The sequence below is a fragment of the Neofelis nebulosa genome, chromosome 16 (assembly GCF_028018385.1).
Source record: "Neofelis nebulosa isolate mNeoNeb1 chromosome 16, mNeoNeb1.pri, whole genome shotgun sequence".
NCBI lineage: Eukaryota > Metazoa > Chordata > Mammalia > Carnivora > Felidae > Neofelis > Neofelis nebulosa.
The window spans coordinates 39,754,949-39,775,373 of NC_080797.1; the positions used below are offsets into that span (position 1 = coordinate 39,754,949).

The following is a 20,425-nucleotide window of genomic DNA, read 5'->3' on the forward strand; positions in this document are numbered from 1 at the left end:
GGCCAGGTCTTCCGGCGGGGCTGGCTTGTGGTTGCTGGGGAGGGCCACGGGAGGCTTGCTCTTCCCAGAAAGGACAGCAAACAAGCCTTCCTGGTCTCGAGATCCTGGCTGGGGCAGCCGAGTAGAGGGGTGATGGGGGGGAGGCCGTCTTCCATTCCCACCCCCAGCCTGTGAGGGCCGTGGGGAGGGCACGTGGAAAGGGGTGGCTCGGAGTAGGTAAGAGGGATGGTCGTGGTGCTTGGATAACCCCCAGGGTGATGGGGGAGACCGTCTCTGTCTCAAGGGAGCCTCTTCTCGTCTGCTGGAGAGAACACAGTCCAGGACTTTGGGTGCCTCTAATCTGATGAGGGAGGCACAATTCCTGTCCTAACAGAGCCCCATTCTGATGGTGGCGGGGGTGGGGGGGAGGGTGGGGAATGCCTCTAATTTGGTAGGGGGAGAGCCAGTTGCTGCCCGTGGGAACAAGGGAGACGGCAGACAGGCCTTGCGTGATGTGCAGAGCCGTGAGTGGGGCACCCCAGCCCAGACCCACCCCTACCAGGGGTTAGGGAAGACTTGCCAGAAAAGGGACATTGAAGCGACCTTGCGTGGAGTCAACAAGCTGGGGGCGGAGAGTATTCCTGGCAGAGGGACTCAAGCAGCTCAGCCAAGGCCCAGAGCACATAGGATTGGGGAGTGGGGAGGAAGCTGGCCTAGGCTCCCTGGGTGTCAAGGAGCAGGGAGCGTTACAGACATCATCCCAGACATTTGCACCCTCTCCCTCAGCAATTGTGGAGAAACCCTCTCTGCCCTCAGCTTAATCTCCATCCCTCCTTCTCTAATCCCCCCGCCCCCCCGCAAGGGTAAAAATGCTTCATCAGCTTCCCATCTTTAATGTCGCCCTCAGAGGGCTGTGTGAAGCCTCTGCCGACTCCCCCAGATTCACTGCCTTCTGTGTTCTCCCAAACCAGCCTTTTTACAATTCTTCAAGCTTCAATGTTCCCCTTAGCCACAGGGCCTTTGCACATGCTGTCCTTTCTGTCTGGAACCCTTTCTCCTTTCCTAAGTTACTTCGCAGTCCAGTGCTTCCCTGGGGAAGCTCTCACGTACTCTGGACACAAATGAGGTTTCTTGATTCCACGTCCAGAGGACATCGTCTTCCACTCCTTTTCTTCAGAATTCTTTGCGATCGGGCACCATCTGAGTGATTTTTTGATTATTGTAAATGCCAGGAATCCAGAGACAGGGTCTGGTTTTGCTCACCTTCTAATCTTCAGCACCTCGCCTGGCATATAGCTGGCACCCAATAAAAATGTGTTGCATAAATGAATGAATGAATGTGCTCTAAAACAGCCCTGTCCAATAGAAATATTGGAACATGCGTGATTTTTAAAAATTTTCTAGTAGCCACATTACAAGTGTGAAGAGGACCGGGTGAAATGAACTTTAGCCCAATATAACCAAAGCGTTATTTCACCATATAATCAATATTTTAAAATTATTAATGAAACAGGATACATTTTTTTTTCCCCTATGTGGTTTTCAAAATTCGGTGTGTATTTTCTTCTTACAGCATACCTCAGTTTGGACTAGCCCCATTTCCAGTGCTCGTAGCTATATGTTATTATGTTGGGCAGCTCAGCTTTAGACAGTCATACCCCCCAGAGTAGGGATGCGTTTGGAACCCCCAGTGGGCTCAGGGGACAGATAGATGCTTTTTCTTGCATCATCAGTATCCTTAGGCCTGAAGCCTAGGGCTCCCCCCTCCCACCCCCGCTGCCCATCCCCATGGCCTCTCTGTTCTCTGCTCAGGCTGGGAAACCTCCCTTTATGTCTTTCATTCTCTGGGCTGGAGGATGAGACCCTTCATCTTTGCCCACCCATCGGGGCCCCTTGTCTTCCCCCAGTGGCTCCTTCCTCTCTTTTCCACGAAGCTGAGATCAGATTAGAACCATGTGAAAGGCCTCTTCATCCAGTGGGGAGGGGTGTGGTGGGGCCACAGAGCCCATAGCCCAGTGCTCCAGGGGGCTGGGCCAGAGCTGGGGTCAGGAGAAGACATTTCCCATGATGCTCCAGGCTGGGGGGGGGGGGTCTGCTGACCATATGCCTGGGGGAGGCGGCTCCTCTGATAATGCAAAGCAGATTCCTCTCCAGCTTGGTGGCAGCTGGTGGGCAGAAGGCCAGGGGACAAGACTGAGCCCCCCCGGGCTTCTGGGGCATAGAAGAACAGAGGCAAGAGGGGGAACTTCCCCCTCTTTTCTGACTCCCTGCAACACCCCTGCCCTCCTGCCGACCCTCCCAGCTACACCAGGCTCCCTGCAGCAATCTGCCTGCCCGGCCCTGCCCCAGCCTCCAGAGCCCTCTCCAGACCCAGCAAAGCCCCCTAGCTGTCAGCACATGCCCAGGCCAGTCTCTGGAGCAGCACCTTCATCATATAGGCACCCGGTTGTCCCCCTGGGGGAGACGCTGAGAGGCTCTCTGCGTCCCTACGGGCAGGGGGATCCCTCCCAGGCCCCACTGAAAGTTAGGGCTTTGCACAGGACTCCCCATTTCCACACCCCAATTCTACCTACTCTAGTCCCCCAACCGTGTTAGAGGATGCCAGGAACGTTTTCCTAGGGCTCTTTCATGGAAGAATACTCAGGAACAGTCCAACCCTCACCCCCCAGCCCTCCCAGGGCACTGCGTGCGTCCAGCCCTCTTCCCACAGCATCCGGGCACATCCCAATCCCCGTGCTTCCTTCCCGGCAATCCCTGCTCCCGGCTGCTTCCAGCAACATTCCCAAAGGGCTCCTGGGAAAGGTAGAATCGGGTCTCCTCCCTGCTCTGATGCTCTCTTTGGAAAAGTCTGGGAATACTCCCACCCCCCTCCCATATTTTAGTGACTCATAGAAGCCGGTCATCCTTCTGCCTGACGCCCCCCTGAGAAGTCCGCAACGTTCTCTGGCCTGGGCTTGGGGCTCAGTGTCCACATTCCAGGGGCCCAGCCCTACCCCGAGGCCTAAGGCTTCCATCAACAGTCCAGATGGTTCTCATTCTACTCCTACGGACCTTGGGATGGCAGCAGTCCGCACCGGATGTGCGGGCCAGGGGCACGGAGCAGCCACGCTTCCATTGGTCAACCTCGGAGCCGAAGGAGGTCACACGATGACCTCCTGGAAGGTGGTGCTGACGGCCGGGAAGCCAGCCACCTGGGATCTCCCCTCTCCTCACCCCGAGTACCAGTTCAGATTCTCTGTGTTGCAAGAGGGAGAAAACCCAGCCCCAGGTGGTTTAAGGGAATGCACTGTCCATCCGAGTCAAAGGTCCTGGGGTAGGGCCGGCTCTAGGCACAGCTTGATTCAGAGGCTCCAATGGCATCCCAGGGCCTAGCTTCTCTGTCTCTATCTCTTGCCTTCACTTCCTTCCCCAGACGATTCCCTGATGGTGAGACGATGGCTGCACAGCTTCAGGTCTGTGGCAATGAGAACATGCCTCCGTTCTAGAAGCTCTGTGAAAGTCTCCAGGCATCCTTGGTTCTAACTGGCCTATCCCTGTGGCCGTGGAATGGCCACCGCTGACGGGCTACGGTGGAGGTTCACACACTCCACCCCCCGAGGCAGGAGGGTCGCCCCACTTGAAGCATGGGGACCGAGAGTGAGGGACATTGAGGTACAGTTACCCAAAGGGGGCCCAGAAAGGACAAACGTAGCCCCCTTCCTAGACCAACATTTGAGTTCCTTCCTCCTCACCAGGCAACCTGAGTGAGACCGCACCCCCAGACCCGAGTGGTTCTTTCTAGCAAGAATCGCCATGAAACACCACGGGCGTCAAGATTCGAGGGCAACCAAGAGGCGCTGGGGTTCTGAAGATGGAGGAAGTCCTCGTGGCTGCAGGAACCCGAGGAGGATCCCCTGCAGGGACCCGAGCCTTGAACCATGGTCAGGATTTGGATCGTGGGGGATGGGGAAAAAAGGTGGGAAGAATGTTCCAGGCAGAGGAACCGGGTGGAACAAAGACAAAAGAATGAAGGACAGGGAGGAGTCCCCTTTGACCGGCATGAATAACAATTGCAATAAGGTGAAAATCGGGGCCGGGTCTAGCGGGGACCCCAATGCTGGGCTGAGGAATTTGGACTGAACGGGGAGCTACCGGAGTTATCTAAGCAAGAGAGTGTTCTGGAAGGAGAGGCAGGAAGCCCAGCTGGGAGGCTGGTGCTTCAGGCAAGAAAACTAGCAGTGGGGAGGAAGAGAGGGAAGCAACTCAGGAAATATTAAGGAGGGGGGAATGAGCCGGCTCTGGCACCGGATCAGATGGGAAACGGCACAGCGGAGAGGAGTCTACACGACTCCCGGTCTCCGGCTGTGACAGCCAAGGGCATGATGGTGCTGTTCGTAGAGTCGGGAGCCCTGGAGGAGGAGCGGGCTTTCACTCACTCTTAAGTGTGCAAGAGGAACAGGTGATCCCCGATGCCAATACTGCGGGGACGCCTGGGAGGGAGGGGGCTGGGATGAGCCTCTGGGATGGAGGAGGGGGTGCAGGAGACAGATGGCAGTGGCCCAAGGGAAAGGTGGCAGGTGAGACGAGGGGGCCCGCGTATAAGTCTCCTAGAAGCTTTGCTGGGAGGGGAAGGAGATGGGGTTTGCCTGGAGGAAGGAGGGGATCTCCATGGTCAAGGAGGGCTGACCTTGAGCCATCCCTCTCCTCTCGGACTCCCTCTTGGGCCCGGCTCCATCAGCCCAGCCCCTCTGTGTGATATTCCACACCCTCGACAGTCCAGGCCAGCAAAGGGGACTGCGCTTTGGTCCTCGGGGCCCTCCCCGTCTCGTCCCCCACCCGCGCCAGGATCACGTCAGATTCATGCAGAAGCCACCTGGACAGCTCTGGGCACCAAGTCCCGCCTCTTCCTGGGGCCACACACGGGCTGAGCACGTGCCCACAGAGTGCCACACGCCTATCAGGCTGAGACCTGCCTCACGCCTCCCCAAGGAGGCTGCCAGAAACCCCGGGGCAAGACAAACCCCCGAACAGTGACTCAGGCGAGGGGGGGGGGCCTGGGGCGGGAAGGCTGCCTCCAGGCCAGATTGTGGCACGCCCCCCCCACCCCGCCAACAATACCAGGTGGAGGCTGCTCAAGGGACGAGGGGGGCAGGGAGGGTGCCAGGGGTGGGGGCTTAGCTCCCAATCTGGGAGCATGCTTCCCTTAACAGCAGGCAAGCCGGCATGGCAGACTGGCATCGAAGCCGTTTCAGACGGACCCGCACTCGGAGCGGGTGCCCCGATGCCCGGCAACCCTCCGTCAGCAGAGTCTCCGTCGAGGAAGGGCTGGGGCAAGGGGCAGGGCTGGGGAGGCAGGGAGCCTGGAGCGGGGACTGGAATTCAGACAAAAGGATGGAGGGTGAAAATAAGCAGCCCCATTCAAATGCTTCCGAAGTCTCGTTCCCCTTCTAGAATCCCCTGCCCCCCTCCCGCAGAGTGGCAGGGACAGCTGGAACCCACCAGGGGAAGAAGAAAGGGGATCCCAGTTCAGAGCCTGGTGTCTTAACCCCGATGCCGCCACCGCCACCCCCTCCCCTCTGCTCCCAGCCCCCCACCCAGGCGGCAGGAGGCTGGCGCCACGGGGAGCCTGGCACAGAGCCACATAGGCCAGGCCTGGTGGAGGGGGCAAGAAGACCACCATGGCCAGCCTGCAACCCTGTGCCCGGACCCCTCTGCGCGTCCTCAGCTGCCCACCACTCTGCCCGTCCGAGACCTCAATCTGGGGTTCAGCTAAGTCTGCCGTTTCAAGACACCCCAGTCCTCCGTCTACCCTGGGCTCTTGCTGGATCCCCCTGGGGAGCCCCACAGGGACCGTCCCTGGACCCCTAAAATGAAGGCTCCACGGCCCTGCCAGAACACTCCTCCCACCCTTCCTGCTGGGTATTTCGCCTCCATCCCCCAAGGGACGCAAGTAGAAAGAGCGTAAGGTTTAGAGTCACGCAGTGCTCGGTTCAAACCCCAGCCTTGCTGCTTCCTAGCTCTGGGGTCTCAGGCCCGGCGAGCCTTTGTTTCTCAGCTGTAAAATGGGAATCGACAAAGCTCCCTGGAAGGTGTGCTGTGAAACGTAAAGTTAATATATGGGAGGCTGGAGCTGGCACACCCCGGGGTCACGGTGGATATCTGAGTCGTCGTCACCCCCACCCTGGCCTCGGAGGTCCCATAGGAACCCCGCCCTGCCTTTCCAGCCTCTCCCCCTGCAGCCAGACGATGTGGCTTGCGTTTCCTGAGGACAGGCCAGACTCCGCATTTGAGGTCTTTCCGGCTGCACCTGCAGCCTGTGGGGCCCCGTCTGTAGCCTCGTCCTTTTTCCAGCTCCTCCAGGAAGCCCTCCCAGACCGGCCTCTCACGTTGCATAGAAAGGGCTCTACTCCGCTTGGGGGGGTCCTCACTTCACATCTTTTATTAGATTTTTATCTTGATAGCTTTGAAGAACTCTTCGATGAGGTTATAAGCTGATTCCTCTCTGCAACCCTTTCCCGTCCTTACCATGTTCCCATTTCTCCAGCCCCTGGGCGACCACTAGGTTCTCGAAAGCCCGTGGGAGGCTGATCGCCTCCCTTTTCCCTGGAGGGAGCCCAGCCCACCTCCCTCCGGTCTGCTCGTACCCACTTCCACACGGAGACTTCTCACCACCCAGCGAGGACACTGCCACTCCAGGGAAAACCCGAATGGCGCTTGGGGGTGGGGGGGTGGGGGAAGAGAAACGGATTAACGCAGGCCAGCCCTGTGATTTAATCCAGCTTGACACGGTTTGGCAAAAGCCATTCACCGTCGTCCCTCTGGCTCCAGCCAGGCCGGCAGCTCTCGCCTTCCCCCGTTCTTGGCTGACGATGTGGAGAAGGAGAAGCCACCCACAGACACCAGCCTGCAAGACAGACATAGCCTGGCCCTCCGGACGGGAGCTGGAAGGAAGGCTGTGGGTGGGGGAAGTAAAGTCAGGGGGACGATGGCTGAGTTTGGCTGCAGCTGACACGGGACCGGAGACTAATGCATCAGACACCTGTCTGCTTTCTGGGCTGCTGTCCTCCATCTATCCCCCCACACAACCCCTCTTAGACTTCTGGTAAAGTCCCTTCTGCCTTTCACCAGAACCGTAAGCTCAGGAACAAGGGTCTGGCTCTTACTGATTAATCCCCCACACCTAGCGCTGTGCCTGATGGACAGCCATTAGCACAACCGCCCCACTGTACAGATGAGGAAACTGAGGCTCCAGGAGGCAGAGCGACTCTCGCAAGGTCACACCATGGAGATACAGCAGAGGTGGGAACCCGTTTCGAGACCTCGTGACTCTTGTCACAATCCCCTTGGGGCAGGGATCTCCAGGGCAAGATGTTTCTACCCACAGACCCCCGAAGCTCAACACGTTCTGGAGGATTCTGGGGGCAGAAGCCGGCTCCTTCTGCATGCGTCTGCCCTCTCCAGCATGCACCCCAGGGCTCAACTGACCTCCTAGCTTAGAAGGCCCCGAGCGAGGTCACTCACCACCGACCGGGGGAGCCTGTCTCTTGGTTTTACAGCAAACCTCAACCTCTCCCCCTTCGCTTGCTGCCCTGGTTCTGTGGAGAGGACCCAGATGCCCGGGGAAGGCTGCCCAGGGATCTGGGCCCAAGGTTCCAGTCTGTCCCACACTCTGAGCCATCCCCGTGGAAACAGCACAGCAAAGCTCTGCACGCTCCCTGCTGCCTTAGACCCAACCTCAGTGTCTTCTGTCCTTTAGAGAAGATTTTCCAACCGTGTAGAACAACCGCTAAGAAGCCACCAGACTGATGGGAAAGGCATGATTCTGGTCTCTGGTCACCTCCCCTTCTGATGGCAGAAGCAGGCCCCACATGGAGGACAGCACGGAGACAAAGAGCGCTGGGCATCCTCCCAGGGGTGGCGGGGGAGGCGGGGGGAGGCCGAGGGGAGGCCACGCGGATGGACTGGTCAGCGGCAAAGAAGGGCTGCGTTGCGGGGGAGCGTTTTTGGCCAGGGGAGAGCCCTGGGGGAGAAGGGGAAGCTTGCGTGGGTGGGGGACGGAGGCTGCCTGCCAGGACCAGCAGAGGGAGCTGAGGTTGGGGGGGGGGGGCGGACCCTGGCCCTGGGGGCCCCAGATCCTGGACTGGGCCCCCGCTGAGAAACCTAAGCCTGGGGGCCCTCCCCCTTCCCCAGGCTCCGGTGCTAAAAAGCCCACGACATTTACGACTTCAGGAGGGTAAAGAGCCTGAGAAAAGAATCGCAGACCATATGGATTTGTTTCCTGGGTTTAAAAAAAAAATCCCTCTAATTAGGCCGGGAAAAGCCATTGGCCTCTGTCTGGAGGCCCCTGGATTCAATTACGGCCGGCTTCCCCCACTCGTGCCACGACCCTCCCCACGTCCTCCACGCGCGGGGGGTCAAGACTGGGCGTGTTGAGCAGGGCGGCCACAAGGACGTCAGGAAGGACACAAGGTTTGGAGTCATTTCTGATGATTCTGTATTAAATCCCAGCCTGGCACCCCCGGTCCCCTGCTCCCCCCCACCCCACAGCCCCCTTGTGTCCCCCCAGTTCCCTCCCCTGTTCCAGGCTTCTCCTCTCCCCATCCAGCCCCCGCATCCACTAGGCTCTGGGAAGGCCAAGGTCTTGGGACAGGACCTCCTTGGATTCCCTTCCCTTCTGCCAGGAAAAACTTCTTCACATTAGAAGAAAAGGAATCTTTGAGCGAGTCGAGGGGTGTGATTATGGGAGTTTTCCCAAAAAAATGTTTTAAGAGTTGGTGTAGTACCTTTTCCACAATAAATCGAAATAAGCCATGAAAGTCCCTTACTCCTCCACCTGTGCTCTGGATTCTCTCAGAGTCTGTCCCCTTAGTCTATAAACACGCTCCCACTTCCCTCACCCTATAAACACCTTCTCTGAGCCCTGCCGCCCTCCCAGGCCTCTGCCCTCTCACCCTCCCCGGCAAGTTCCAGATTCGGGGAGAAAGCCTTTCACTCCCTTCTCCCACCCCCACCCACTCCCACCCCGGTTGGCCCCCTCCTTGTGGGACCCAGTGGGGCCCCCTGAGACTCACCCTCCGGTCGTCTGACGGCCTCAGCTTGCCTGAGCCACTGTCTCCCCTGTATTGCCTGAACATGGCTACCTGGGCCACCGCCCCAAGGCCAGAGCTTCCAGGTCCCCTTCTGGGCCTGTTCCTCCCTCCCTGTCTTCCCGGCTCATGTGACTTACTGCCACGGTGGCCCCCACGGCTCTCTCACCCCCTCTCTCCTATGCCCGATTTTCTGGTTACCTAAAAATGCCAACATCTCAGACTTGACATGCTCAAAATGCAACAAGAACTCATTCTTCATCGGCGATACCCCTCCATAACCCAAACGGCGAGGACAAAAGTTCTTCCCTTAGTGCTCTCTTCTCTTCTTGTCAATTAATAAGCTTTGTTTTTTTTTAGAGCAGTTTTAGGTCCGCAGCAAAATTAAGGGGGAAATACCAGGTTCCCCCATATCCTCTGTGCTGGTCACACGCATCCTTCCCCACCAACTCCACCCCACACTACACCTGCGCTATAGTGGATAAAACTACACGGACACATCGTGTCCCCTAAAGTCCGTTATCTACCCTAGAGTTCACCTTCAGTGGGTTTGGACGAACGTGTGATGACACGAAGCCACCGCCGTAAGTATCAAGAAACCGCCAAATTATCTTCCAGAGTGGCTGTACCGTTTGTGCATCCCACCAGCAGTGACTGAGAGTCCCCGCCACCCCACGTCCTCGCCAGCATTTGGTGCTGGCAGTGCTTTGGATTGGGGCCGTTCCAATAGGTGGGTAGCAGTATGTCACTATTGTTTTGATTCGCGATTTCCTGATGACATAGGCTGTTGAACATCTTTTCGTATGCTTCCTTGCCATCTGGATAGCTTCTCTGAAGAGGTGTCTGTTCAGGTCTTTTGCCCATTTTTGGATCAGGTTGTTCATTTTCTTATTGTTGACCTTTTTTTAAAATTTTTTTTAACATTTATTTATTTTTGAGACAGAGAGAGAGAGCATGAACAGGGGAGGGGCAGAGAGAGAGGGAGACACAGAATCCGAAGCAGGCTCCAGGCTCTGAGCTGTCAGCACAGAGCCCGACGCAGGGCTCGAAACCACGGACCGCGAGATCATGACCTGAGCCGAAGTCGGACGCTCCACCGACTGAGCCACCCAGGCGCCCCTTCTTATCGTTGACTTTTAAGAGTTCTTGGTATATTCTGGGCCACAGTTCTTTGTCAGATGTGTCCTTTGCAAGTATTTTCTCCCAGTCTGTGGCTGGTCTCCTTGTTCTCCTGACATCGCCTTTCACAGAGCAGAAGTTTTAAATTTATTTAGTTATTTTTTATTTAAAAAATTTTCTTTTAATGTTTTTATTTATTTTGAGAGAGAGAGAGAGAGACAGAGTGCAAGCAGGGGCAGAGAGAGAGGGAGACACAGAATCCGAAGCAGGCTCCAGGCTTTGAACTGTCAGCCCAGAGCCCGACGTGGGACTCAAACCAACAAACCGTGAGATCATGTGCCCCTCCCAAACCCGAAGCCAAAGCAAAGGCTTTGAAGGCCAAGAAAGCGGTGCTGGGGCGCCTGGGTGGCGCAGTCGGTTAAGCGTCCGACTTCAGCCAGGTCACGATCTCGCGGTCCGTGAGTTCGAGCCCCGCGTCAGGCTCTGGGCTGATGGCTCGGAGCCTGGAGCCTGTTTCCGATTCTGTGTCTCCCTCTCTCTCTGCCCCTCCCCCGTTCATGCTCTGTCTCTCTCTGTCCCAAAAATAAAATAAAAAATGTTGAAAAAAAAAAATTAAAAAAAAGAAAGCGGTGCTGAAAGGCATCCACAGTCATAGAAAAAAGATCTGCACGTCACCTACATTCTGATGGCCCAAGACACCGCATCTCCAAAGGCAGCCCAAATATCCTGGAAAGACCACCCACAAGAGAAACAAGCTTGGCCACTATGCCATCATCAAGTTCCCCATGACTACCAAGTCACCCATGAAAAAAATGGAAGACAGCAACACACTTGTGTTCATTGTAGATGTCAAGGCCAATAAGCACCAGATCAAACAGGCTGTGAAGAAGCTCCATGACATTGATGTGGCCAAGGTCAACACTCTGATGAGGCCCGATGGAGAAGAGAAGGCCTATATCCGACTGGCTCCTGACTATGATGCTTTGGATGTGGCCGACAAAATTGGGATCGCTAAGCTGAGTCCAGCTGGCTAAACCTACATACGCATTTTTTCACTATAAAAAAAAAAAAAAAAAAAGGATAATAAAAAATAAAAAGTCATCAGCGGGGTGCCTGTCTGGCTCAGTTGGTGGAGCGTGCAACTCCTGATCTTGGGGTTGTAGGTTCGAGCCCTATGTTGGGTGGAGACATTACTCAAATCTTAGAAAAAGCTGAGAAATAAATAAATAAAAAGTCATCACCATACTCAAGGTCAACTAGATTTTCTCCTGTGTTATCTTCTAGGAGTTTTACAGTTTTGCGCTTTACATTTAGATCTTTGATCCACTTTGGGTCAATTTTTGCGAAGCACATAGATTCTGTCTGGATGCAGGTGGATGTCTACGTTGTTCCAGTACTATCTTTGTTGAAAAGACTATCTTTCCGCCATTGTATTGCATCGGTTCCTTTGTCAAAGATCAATCGACTGTATTCATTTGGCTCCGTTTCCGGGCTCTCTATTCTTTCCCTTCATTTGTTTGTCTATTCCTTTGCCAATACCACACTTGCTTTGATTACTGTGGCTTTATGGTAAGTCTTGAAGACAAGTAGCATTAGTCGTCTGACTTTGTCTTTCTCCTTCAGTACCAAGTTGGCTACCTCTGGGGCTTTTGCTTTCCATATTACATTCTAGAATCATTTTGTTGATAGCCACAAAATAACTCGCTGGTATTTTGATTTCGGATGACGCTGGATCTGTAGATCAAGTTGGGAAGAATTGAGATCTTGACAAAACTGAGCTCTTTAATCCGTGAGCATGGAATGTCTCTCCATTTATTTAGTGCTGCTTTGATATCTTTCATCAGAGTTCTGTAGCTTTCCTCACAGAGATCTTACACATATGTTGTTAGATTTATATCTAAGTATTTCCTTTGGGGGGATTCTAATATAGATGACAATGTGTTTTTAATTTCATTCATTGCCGGTATATAGGAAAGTGATTGCCTTTTGTATATTAACCTTGTATTCTGCGATTCCTTATTAGCTCCGGGAGTTTTTATTGTCAAGTCTTGCGGATTTTCTGTATAGACGATCATGTCATCTGTGAACAAAGACAGTTTGATTTCTTCCTTTTTTTTTTTTAATTTCTTCCTTCTCAATGCCTTCCCTTTCCTTCTCTTGTCTTACTGCAGTAGCTAGGACTTTCAGGGCAATGTTGAAACACAGTGGCGAGAGAAGCATCCTTGCCTTATTTCTTTTCTTTTTTCTTTTTAAAAAATGCTTATTTGGGGGCGCCTGGGTGGCTCAGTCGGTTGAGCGTCCGACTTCAGCTCAGGTCACGATCTCACGGTCCGTGAGTTCGAGCCCCGCGTCGGGCTCAGGGCTGATGGCTCAGAGCCTGGAGCCTGCTTCGGATTCTGTGTCTCCCTCTCTCTCTGCCCCTCCCCCCATTCGCACTCTGTCTCTCTCTCTTTCTCTCTCAAAAACAAATAAACATTAAATACATAAATACATAAATAAACAAACAAACTTTAAAAAGTTAGAGATAAGAAGACAATCACCAGAGTATCTAAATAAAAATGGTTCACAAGTTTCCCTGGGGATCGGGACTCCAGATAGGACAAGGAGAAGTTGTTTTTCACTTGAATCCCTTCTGTGCTCTTTAACTTTTCAACTATGTGTATATTACTTGGTGAAAAATGTTTACATAAGTTGTCTCAATTAAAAATTTCAACTGAAGGGTATTTTTAGTCTTCCTTTAGGATTTTTCGTTGATTTATTGACGTGTAACTGACATACAAGAAGCTGCACAGACTCGAGGTGTGCAATCTGGTCGTTCTGACATATGTATACAACCGTACGACCCTCACACTAATATTAATTAAGGCCCACTTTATTCAGATCTCCTTAGTTTTTACCTGATGTTCTTTTTTTTTTTTTTTTTTTTCAAATTCCCATACAGGTCACCCTATGTAGGAGCCACATCTCCTTAGGCTGTAGCATTTTCTCAGACCTTCCTTACATTGATGACCTTGACATTTTTGAGGAGTGCTGGTCAAGTATTTTGTAGAACGTCCCTCCATTGGGATTTCCCTGATTTTTTTTTTTTTTTTTATGATTAGACTAGGGCTATGGATTTGGAGGAAGAAGGGTCAGTTTTATCATATCATATCAAGGGTACATACTAATGACATTACTTATCACTGTTTATGTGAGCCTCGATCACTCAGCTGAGATCATATCGGTCAGATACTTCCCCTGTAGAAGTGCCTCTTTCCCTTCACCCCCACTTTCCACACCGGACTCTTTGGAAAGAGCCCACACTTAGAGAATGAGAAACAATTCTCCATCTTGAGTGGGCCATGTATATAAAGTATCTGGATTTCTTCTGCCTGGGATATTTGTCTCTTTTCCCCCATTTGTGTACTTACTCAGTAATTTATTTCTCTCCGCGTGGACTCACGGACGTTTACTTTATGCTTTGAGTTACAATTCAACCCCACTTTACTTACTTTGTTGCTCAAATTCTTCCACCCTTGGCCAGCAAATTCTTCCACCCTTGGCCACCGTAAGCGCTTTCAGTTAGGTGCTGATTTTCCTTTGACATACCGTGACCGTGAGGGTTTTTTTGTGTCTCTGTTTCTGTCCGTCTTGTTTGAGCGCGTTCTTACCTGTGGCGGTACAAGATTCTCTAGGCCCATCTTGTGTCTTTCTTGCCCGGGTGCGAAACTCAGCTGTTGCCCCGGCCCCAGGAACCGCTGGTTCCTTTTGTTGGGAGAATGGGGTTAGAAATTAACCTCTGGGGGCGCCTGGGTGGCTCAGTCGGTTGAGCGTCCGACTTCGGCTCAGGTCACGATCTCGCGGTCGGTGAGTTCGCGCCCCGCGTCGGGCTCTGGGCTGACGGCTCAGAGCCTGGAGCCTGCTTCCGATTCTGTGTCTCCCTCTCTCTCTGCCCCTCCCCCGTTCATGCTCTGTCTCTCACTGTCCCAAAAATAAATAAACGTTAAAAAAAAATTTTGTTAAAAAAAAAGAAAAAAGAAATTAACCTCTGGGCACCAAGTGTGCTCATTTCTAAGTTGGTGTGGTTACTTCCGGGGGGTTCCCCGTGGACAGAGCAGGCAAGTATATATGCACACTAACCCTTGTGGATAGATATGTCTATAAATAGTTCTAGATGTGACCATTCTGTATCTCTGTGAACCTAAACGGAGAGCAATGTCTCCAACTCTAATGCATAAATTATTCTATCATTCTAACTTCCTCCCCTTGCTTACTGACACCACTACACAGGGGGAACCCTGGATCTTGCAATCTGCCACCCATTGACCTTGTTCAATTCCAACACACCGGCATCAGAATTGTTAACCTGTACCTCTGCAAGAAAGAAGCATCCACTAGAGTGCGGTGCTCACGTACGGTTTCTGTTGACTTTAGTCTCGCAGACGCTACTCGTTTCCAGAACCACTCAGAACAGCACCTTTCCTTCCCGTCTCCTTTTGGGGCGTTGCTTCCCACGTTTGTAACAGATTGTTTTGTTACATGCTGCGCTCTTTCCTGAGATCTCACAGCCTCCTAAATGATTTTTCTTTTTTTTTTTTAAATTTTTTCTTTTAACGTTTATTTATTTTTGAGACAGAGAGAGACAGAGCATGAACAGGGGAGGGGCAGAGAGAGAGGGAGACACAGAATCTGAAACAGGCTCCAGGCTCTGAGCTGTCAGCACAGAGCCCCACGCGGGGCTCGAACTCACGGACCACAAGATCGTGACCTGAGCCGAAGTTGACTGCTTAACTGACTGAGCCACCCAGGCGCCCCTCCTAAATGATTTTTGAAGCCTGCCACACGACGGTTCCCTCTCCGCGCTGTAAAGTTCTAGGCGGTTGATAAAATGCACACTGTCCTGGGTCCGCCCTCGCAGTGTCATACAGAATAGTTTCACCATCCTGAAACAAAATTCCCTGAGCGTCAACCATTCAACCCTTCCTTCTTCCCCCAAACTCCTTGCAAACATTGACATTTTTCCCGTCACTGTAATTTTGCCTTTTCCAGAAACATATCATTGGCATCACATGTAGCCTTTTTAGACTGGTCTGTTCGACTTAGAAATATACATTTTTTTTCCAACTTTTTTTTTTTTTTTTTTTTTTTGAGACAGAGAGAGACAGAGCATGAACAGGGGAGGGGCAGAGAGAGAGGGAGACACAGAATCGGAAACAGGCTCCAGGCTCCGAGCCGTCAGCCCAGAGCCCGACGTGGGGCTCGAACTCACGGACCGCGCGATCGTGACCTGAGCCGAAGTCGGACGCTCAACCGACTGCGCCACCCAGGCGCCCCTAGAAATATACATTTGAGACTCATCCATATCTTTTCTTTTCTCGCTGAATAATATTCCTCCAGATAGATATATCCCGCTCATTTACCCATTCACCCTTTGAAACATCTTGATCGTTTTCCAGTTCGGGGCAGTTATAAAGCTGCCAAAACATGTGTGTGGACATAAAGTTTTCAAGTCAGTTGGGTGAATGCTTCGGAGTGCGACTGCCGGAGCATATATTTAGCTTTGTAGGAAACCGCCAAATTGCCTTCCGAAGTGGCTGAACCATTTTCATTCCCACCAGCCACGAGTGAGAGTTCCTGTTGCTTCCCGTCCTCCCCAGCAATTGCTGTTGTCGGTTTTTTAAGCTGGAGCCGTTCTAATAGGCTGCCTTGTTTTTGCTTTAATTTGAAATTCCCTGATGACATATGAGGTCGAGTATCTTTTCGTATGTTTATTTGCCATCTGTGTATTTTCTTTGGGGCGGGGGGGGGGAGGCGTCTGTCCAGATTTTTCTGCCCATTTTTTAATTGGTTTGTTTGCTTTCTTATTGCTGAGCTTTAAGACTTCGTTTGTATACTTTGGATACAAGTCGTTTTTCAGAAACGTGTTTTGCAAATATTCTCTCCCAGTCTGTGGCCTGTCTTTTCATTCTCTTAACGGTGTCTTCAAAAAGAAGATTTTTATTTTGATGAAGCCCAATTTAGCCACTTGCTTTTTCGTGGATCCTGGGTTTGGGGTCATAGCTGAGAAATCTTTGCCTAACCCAAGGTTATGAAATAAATAAGATTTCAGGGCTCCTGGGTGGCTCAGTCGGTTAAGCGTCTGACTTCAGCTCGGGTCGTGATCTCGCAGTCTGTGAGTTTGAGTCCCGCATCGGGCTCTCTGGTGTCAGAACAGAGCCCGCTTCAGATCCTCTGTCTCCCTCTCTCGCTGTCCCTCCGCTACTCGCGCACACTCCCTCTCTCAAAAATAAATAAACATTACAAAAATAAAATAAACAATATGCTATTGATATTAACCCTTCACATTTTGTTAATAAAATTAAAAACACTTTCTCTTCTGTTTTCTCCTAGAAGTTGTGTCATTTTAAGTTTTACCTTAGACCTATGACAAATTTGACTTTATTTTTGCATATGAGGTGACACATGGGTCAAAGTCTTTTTTTATTTTTCCTTTTTGTTTTTGTTTTTGTTTTACATACGATGTCTGCTTGTTCTGGAACCGTTTGTTGAAAAGACTGTCCTTTCCCCACTCAGTCACCTGGGTACCTTTGTCAAGAATCAGTGGCCCATGCGTGTGTGGGTTATTTCTGGACTCTATTCTTTTTTTTTTTTTTTACTATTTAAAAAAATTTTTTTTAATGTTTTATTTATTTTTGAGACAGAGAGAGACAGAGCATGAACAGGGGAGGGGCAGAGAGAGAGGGAAACACAGAATCCGAAGCAGGCTCCAGGCTCTGAGCTGTCAGCACAGAGCCCGACGCGGGGCTCAAACTCACGGACTGTGAGATCATGACTTGAGCCGAAGTCCCGCTCAACCGACTGAGCCACCCAGGCGCCCCTCTGGACTCTATTCTGTTCCATTGGTCTATTTGTCTATCTTTACACCAATACCATATTGCTTGGATTATGGTTTCCTCGCCCATGCGCGCTGATCGGTACTCAGCCTAACACTCAAGGGGTCCCCTCTGCAGGTCTGGGGGCGCCCTCTGTGCAGACCTCTCCTCCTGTCAACTCTAGACGCCATGGACCTTCATTTCTGCCCCCAACTCTCACCTTTACCCCTCCTCTCTGGGAGAACCCCCCCCCCCCCACACACACACACATACACACACATACACAATGCTGGGGTCCTGCCTCAGTCTCTCTCCCTGGGCCACAGTCCAGAAACCCTCTCTGGGCAGGAAGCTGGGAGTCTTAGGGCCCGGCTCCTTGTTGCCTATCCCTCGGGGATCACTGTCCTTCCTTGCCTGACCTTGTTTCACACATTCTGTCTGGCCGTTTTGGTTGTTTTGAGAGGAAGGGCTAACACAGTCCCTGCGACTCCAACCCGGGCAGAAGCCAAGGGATTTTAAAGTCTCTCCCAGCTTTAAATCTTGCAGTTAACTAAGACTCCCGGCTGATCTCCCTGTGCCACATAGGTCTCCTTGCTAAGTCTAAGGCGACCCTCCCAGGGCGCAGGAGGGCAAGGTGGCTCGGACAGGGTGTTTGCGGGGACAGCAAGTAGGAAGTAGGAGAGGAGAGAACTCAGGGGAGAGAAAGTCATGTGCCTGGAGAAAGAAAAGAACAGATGATTGGGAGGTGGGACCCAGGGAGGGGCTGAGGCATGAGACCCGGGGTGGGGGGCGTCAGGGAGTCAGCCGGAGGCACAAGCAGGTGCAGGGTGAGGTCACGGCCGAACCTGCTTCTGTCTGACCCAGGAATTCAAACTCTGAACTGCTCGCAACCCTGCCTGCTCTGAGAGCCTGCAAGAAAGATAGAGAAGGAAGAGAGGGTCTTTTATGGTGCCCAGGCCAAGCGACCCGGCCTGAGGCTCGCAGCCCTCCCGGAAGGAGCAGAAAGGGAGGGTGGAACCAGGTTTTCCTGAGCCCAGAGATGCTGCTTCCCTCCAGGAGGCTGAGGGGAGCCCCCCGTTGTCTGAGATCTCACAGGAGTCCAGAGCGCCCACCCAGTGCCCCACGTGGTGCCGAGGGCTGGGGGGCAGGGGGTGGCCCATGGTAGATACTTCTTTGTGCCCCTGAAGATTCTGAGGGTGGGGAGTGGTGTGGCCCCATAGCGTCAGCCTGGCAACTGGCCGACTGTGCACCCCACGGAGATTCGGATTCAGTGGGGCCGGGCCTCTGAGCCCCAGGTGATTCCATTGCAGCCGGTGGTCAGGGGTTCCATCTGGGGAAGCGCTGTTCCATGCAGCGGGTATCTTCCACCCAAAAAAGTTGCGGAAAAGATGGCAGTCCTCATAATCTCAGTCCTCTGGGAGTCTCCCAGGCAGGGGCCCAACGGGGAGTTGAGGTCTGGGGAGAGGTCTGGCAGATGTGGAGGGAAGGAGCCCAGGCGGGCAGAGGTAAGCCTGCCCGCATCCCTTTCAAGTCCCTTGAACCCTGGACTCCCTCCCATCCCAGATCTTATCTCTGGGTGCCTGTCCCTGGGTAGAGCTTTCTCTGGGGCACCTCGGGATCCCCCGGGGCAGGAGAAGAAGGCAGATCAAAGGGCAGGCGCCCTGACAAGGGAATCTGAGAGGCTTTCTTTGTCTGTATCCTGGAGAGGCCCGGCAAGAGACAGGATGGGTGGGAGTCCCGGGCCAGGGGCTGGGGAGGGGGCTGCGAGCGGAGAAACCAAATCCTGGTGTATTCACTGTGGACAAAAGGAAGGGCTTGGAGAGGGGGTCAGGCTCCTCTCACCAGCTGCTCTGGCTGGAGGCTTCCGGCAACGTCTTGGGACATGTGGGTCGGGTTCTCCTCAGGGGCAGAAAAGACCCAAAGTGGGTGGCGTTTGCATCCCTACTGGTTGGGGACCCAGGTTACTCACGGCCCGGAGGAGACCTGGGAGCAGAGCTGGGGAGGGGGCCGTGAAGTAGGGAAGAGACCCCTCCCAAACTCTCCAATCCCAGACGCCCCCCGACACCCCTGTCCCTCCTGGGAGAGCAGAACAGCCACTTGGGTGTAACCCTATCCCCGGGCTCTGGTCTCCCCCACATCTGGAGCCCCAGCTGCTGACCCACCATGGAGGCTGTGAACTCTCCCCCCTGCCCCCCCCGAAGCCTGCCTGGTCCCAACGACGGCAGAATTGCTGAGGGGCGCAGCAGCTGTCTGGGCTGGGCTGTCTGGGTCACAGGCGGGCGCCGAGGCTCTGTGGGGGGGGAGGGGGTGCTGGGGGGGGACGATCCGTGTTTCACCTGCCTCTATGGGAATTCGGGGCCTTCAGTTGGTGTTAGGGTGGGGGGCTGTGTTTGGGAACAGTCAACCTTACCCCAACTTTGAATTTATTCAAGGAAACCCAGAGACGAGGACCCCTAAACCACGTACCCCTCCCCCCCAAATCCTCCACTGAGAACTATTGGACTCCACGCAGGCTCACTGGACCACGTCCCGATAGTGCCAGGCTAGGTCTGGAGGTGGAAATGGGTGGGGGTGGGGTCATGGGTTCCCTCATACCCCATGAGCCCCCACCCTCACCCCTCCCTGGGCATCGCTCCCTGAGGTCGGTTATTCTCAAGCGCCCTGGGTTAGCTGCTGAGTAACACGGGACCACGAAATTAGCAGCCTATAAAAAAACACACATTTATCATTTCCTGGTTTCCACGGGTCACGGGTCCAGCTTCACTGGGCGCTCTGCTCAGGGTCTCCCAGTCAGGGTGATGGCCGGGCTGCATTGCTTCCTGAGTTTAGGATCCTCTTTCGAGATCCCGCTTTTCTTGGAAGAACTCAGTCCTGGGGCTCTGGGATTGGCTGCCTTCCGGAGGCTGCCCTCAGCTCCCTGCCACTGGGCCCTCTCTCCCAGGCCCTCTCACTACAGGGCAGGTTGCTTCCTTAAGGCCAACGAGAGGATCTCTCCCACCAACCCCCACTTTTAAGACCTTTCACCTGCTTAAGCCAGACCCACCCAGAACCAGCTCCCTTCTGATAAGGCAGAAGTCATTTAGAACCTTAATTACATCTGCAAAACCCCTTCACCTTTGTCGTATTTCATCGGCTAGGGGCAAGTCACAGGTCTGTCCACACTCAAGGGAGGGGATTATATGGAGGCAGGATTCATTGGGCATCACCTTAGCCTTGCCTCTGCCACACCGTCCACTGAGTGCCTTTTCTTTTTTCCCTGTAGAAGTAGGCCTCACGTCCAGCGCAGAGCCCGTCTTGGGGCTTGAACTCACGCCCCTGAGATCAAGGCCTGATGAGATCACCAGTTGGACGCTTAACCAACTGAGCCACTCAGGTACCTCTTCATCTCCCTCTCCTTCCACAGACCCCTCT

The 20,425-nt window shown here is 53.3% G+C and overlaps 1 pseudogene; it reads left to right on the plus strand.

The window, feature by feature from the left end:
• The first annotated feature begins 7,240 nt into the window (after positions 1-7,240).
• LOC131496973 (large ribosomal subunit protein uL23-like) lies at positions 7,241-11,197 on the plus strand (annotated as a pseudogene).
• The last annotated feature ends 9,228 nt before the right edge of the window (positions 11,198-20,425 follow it).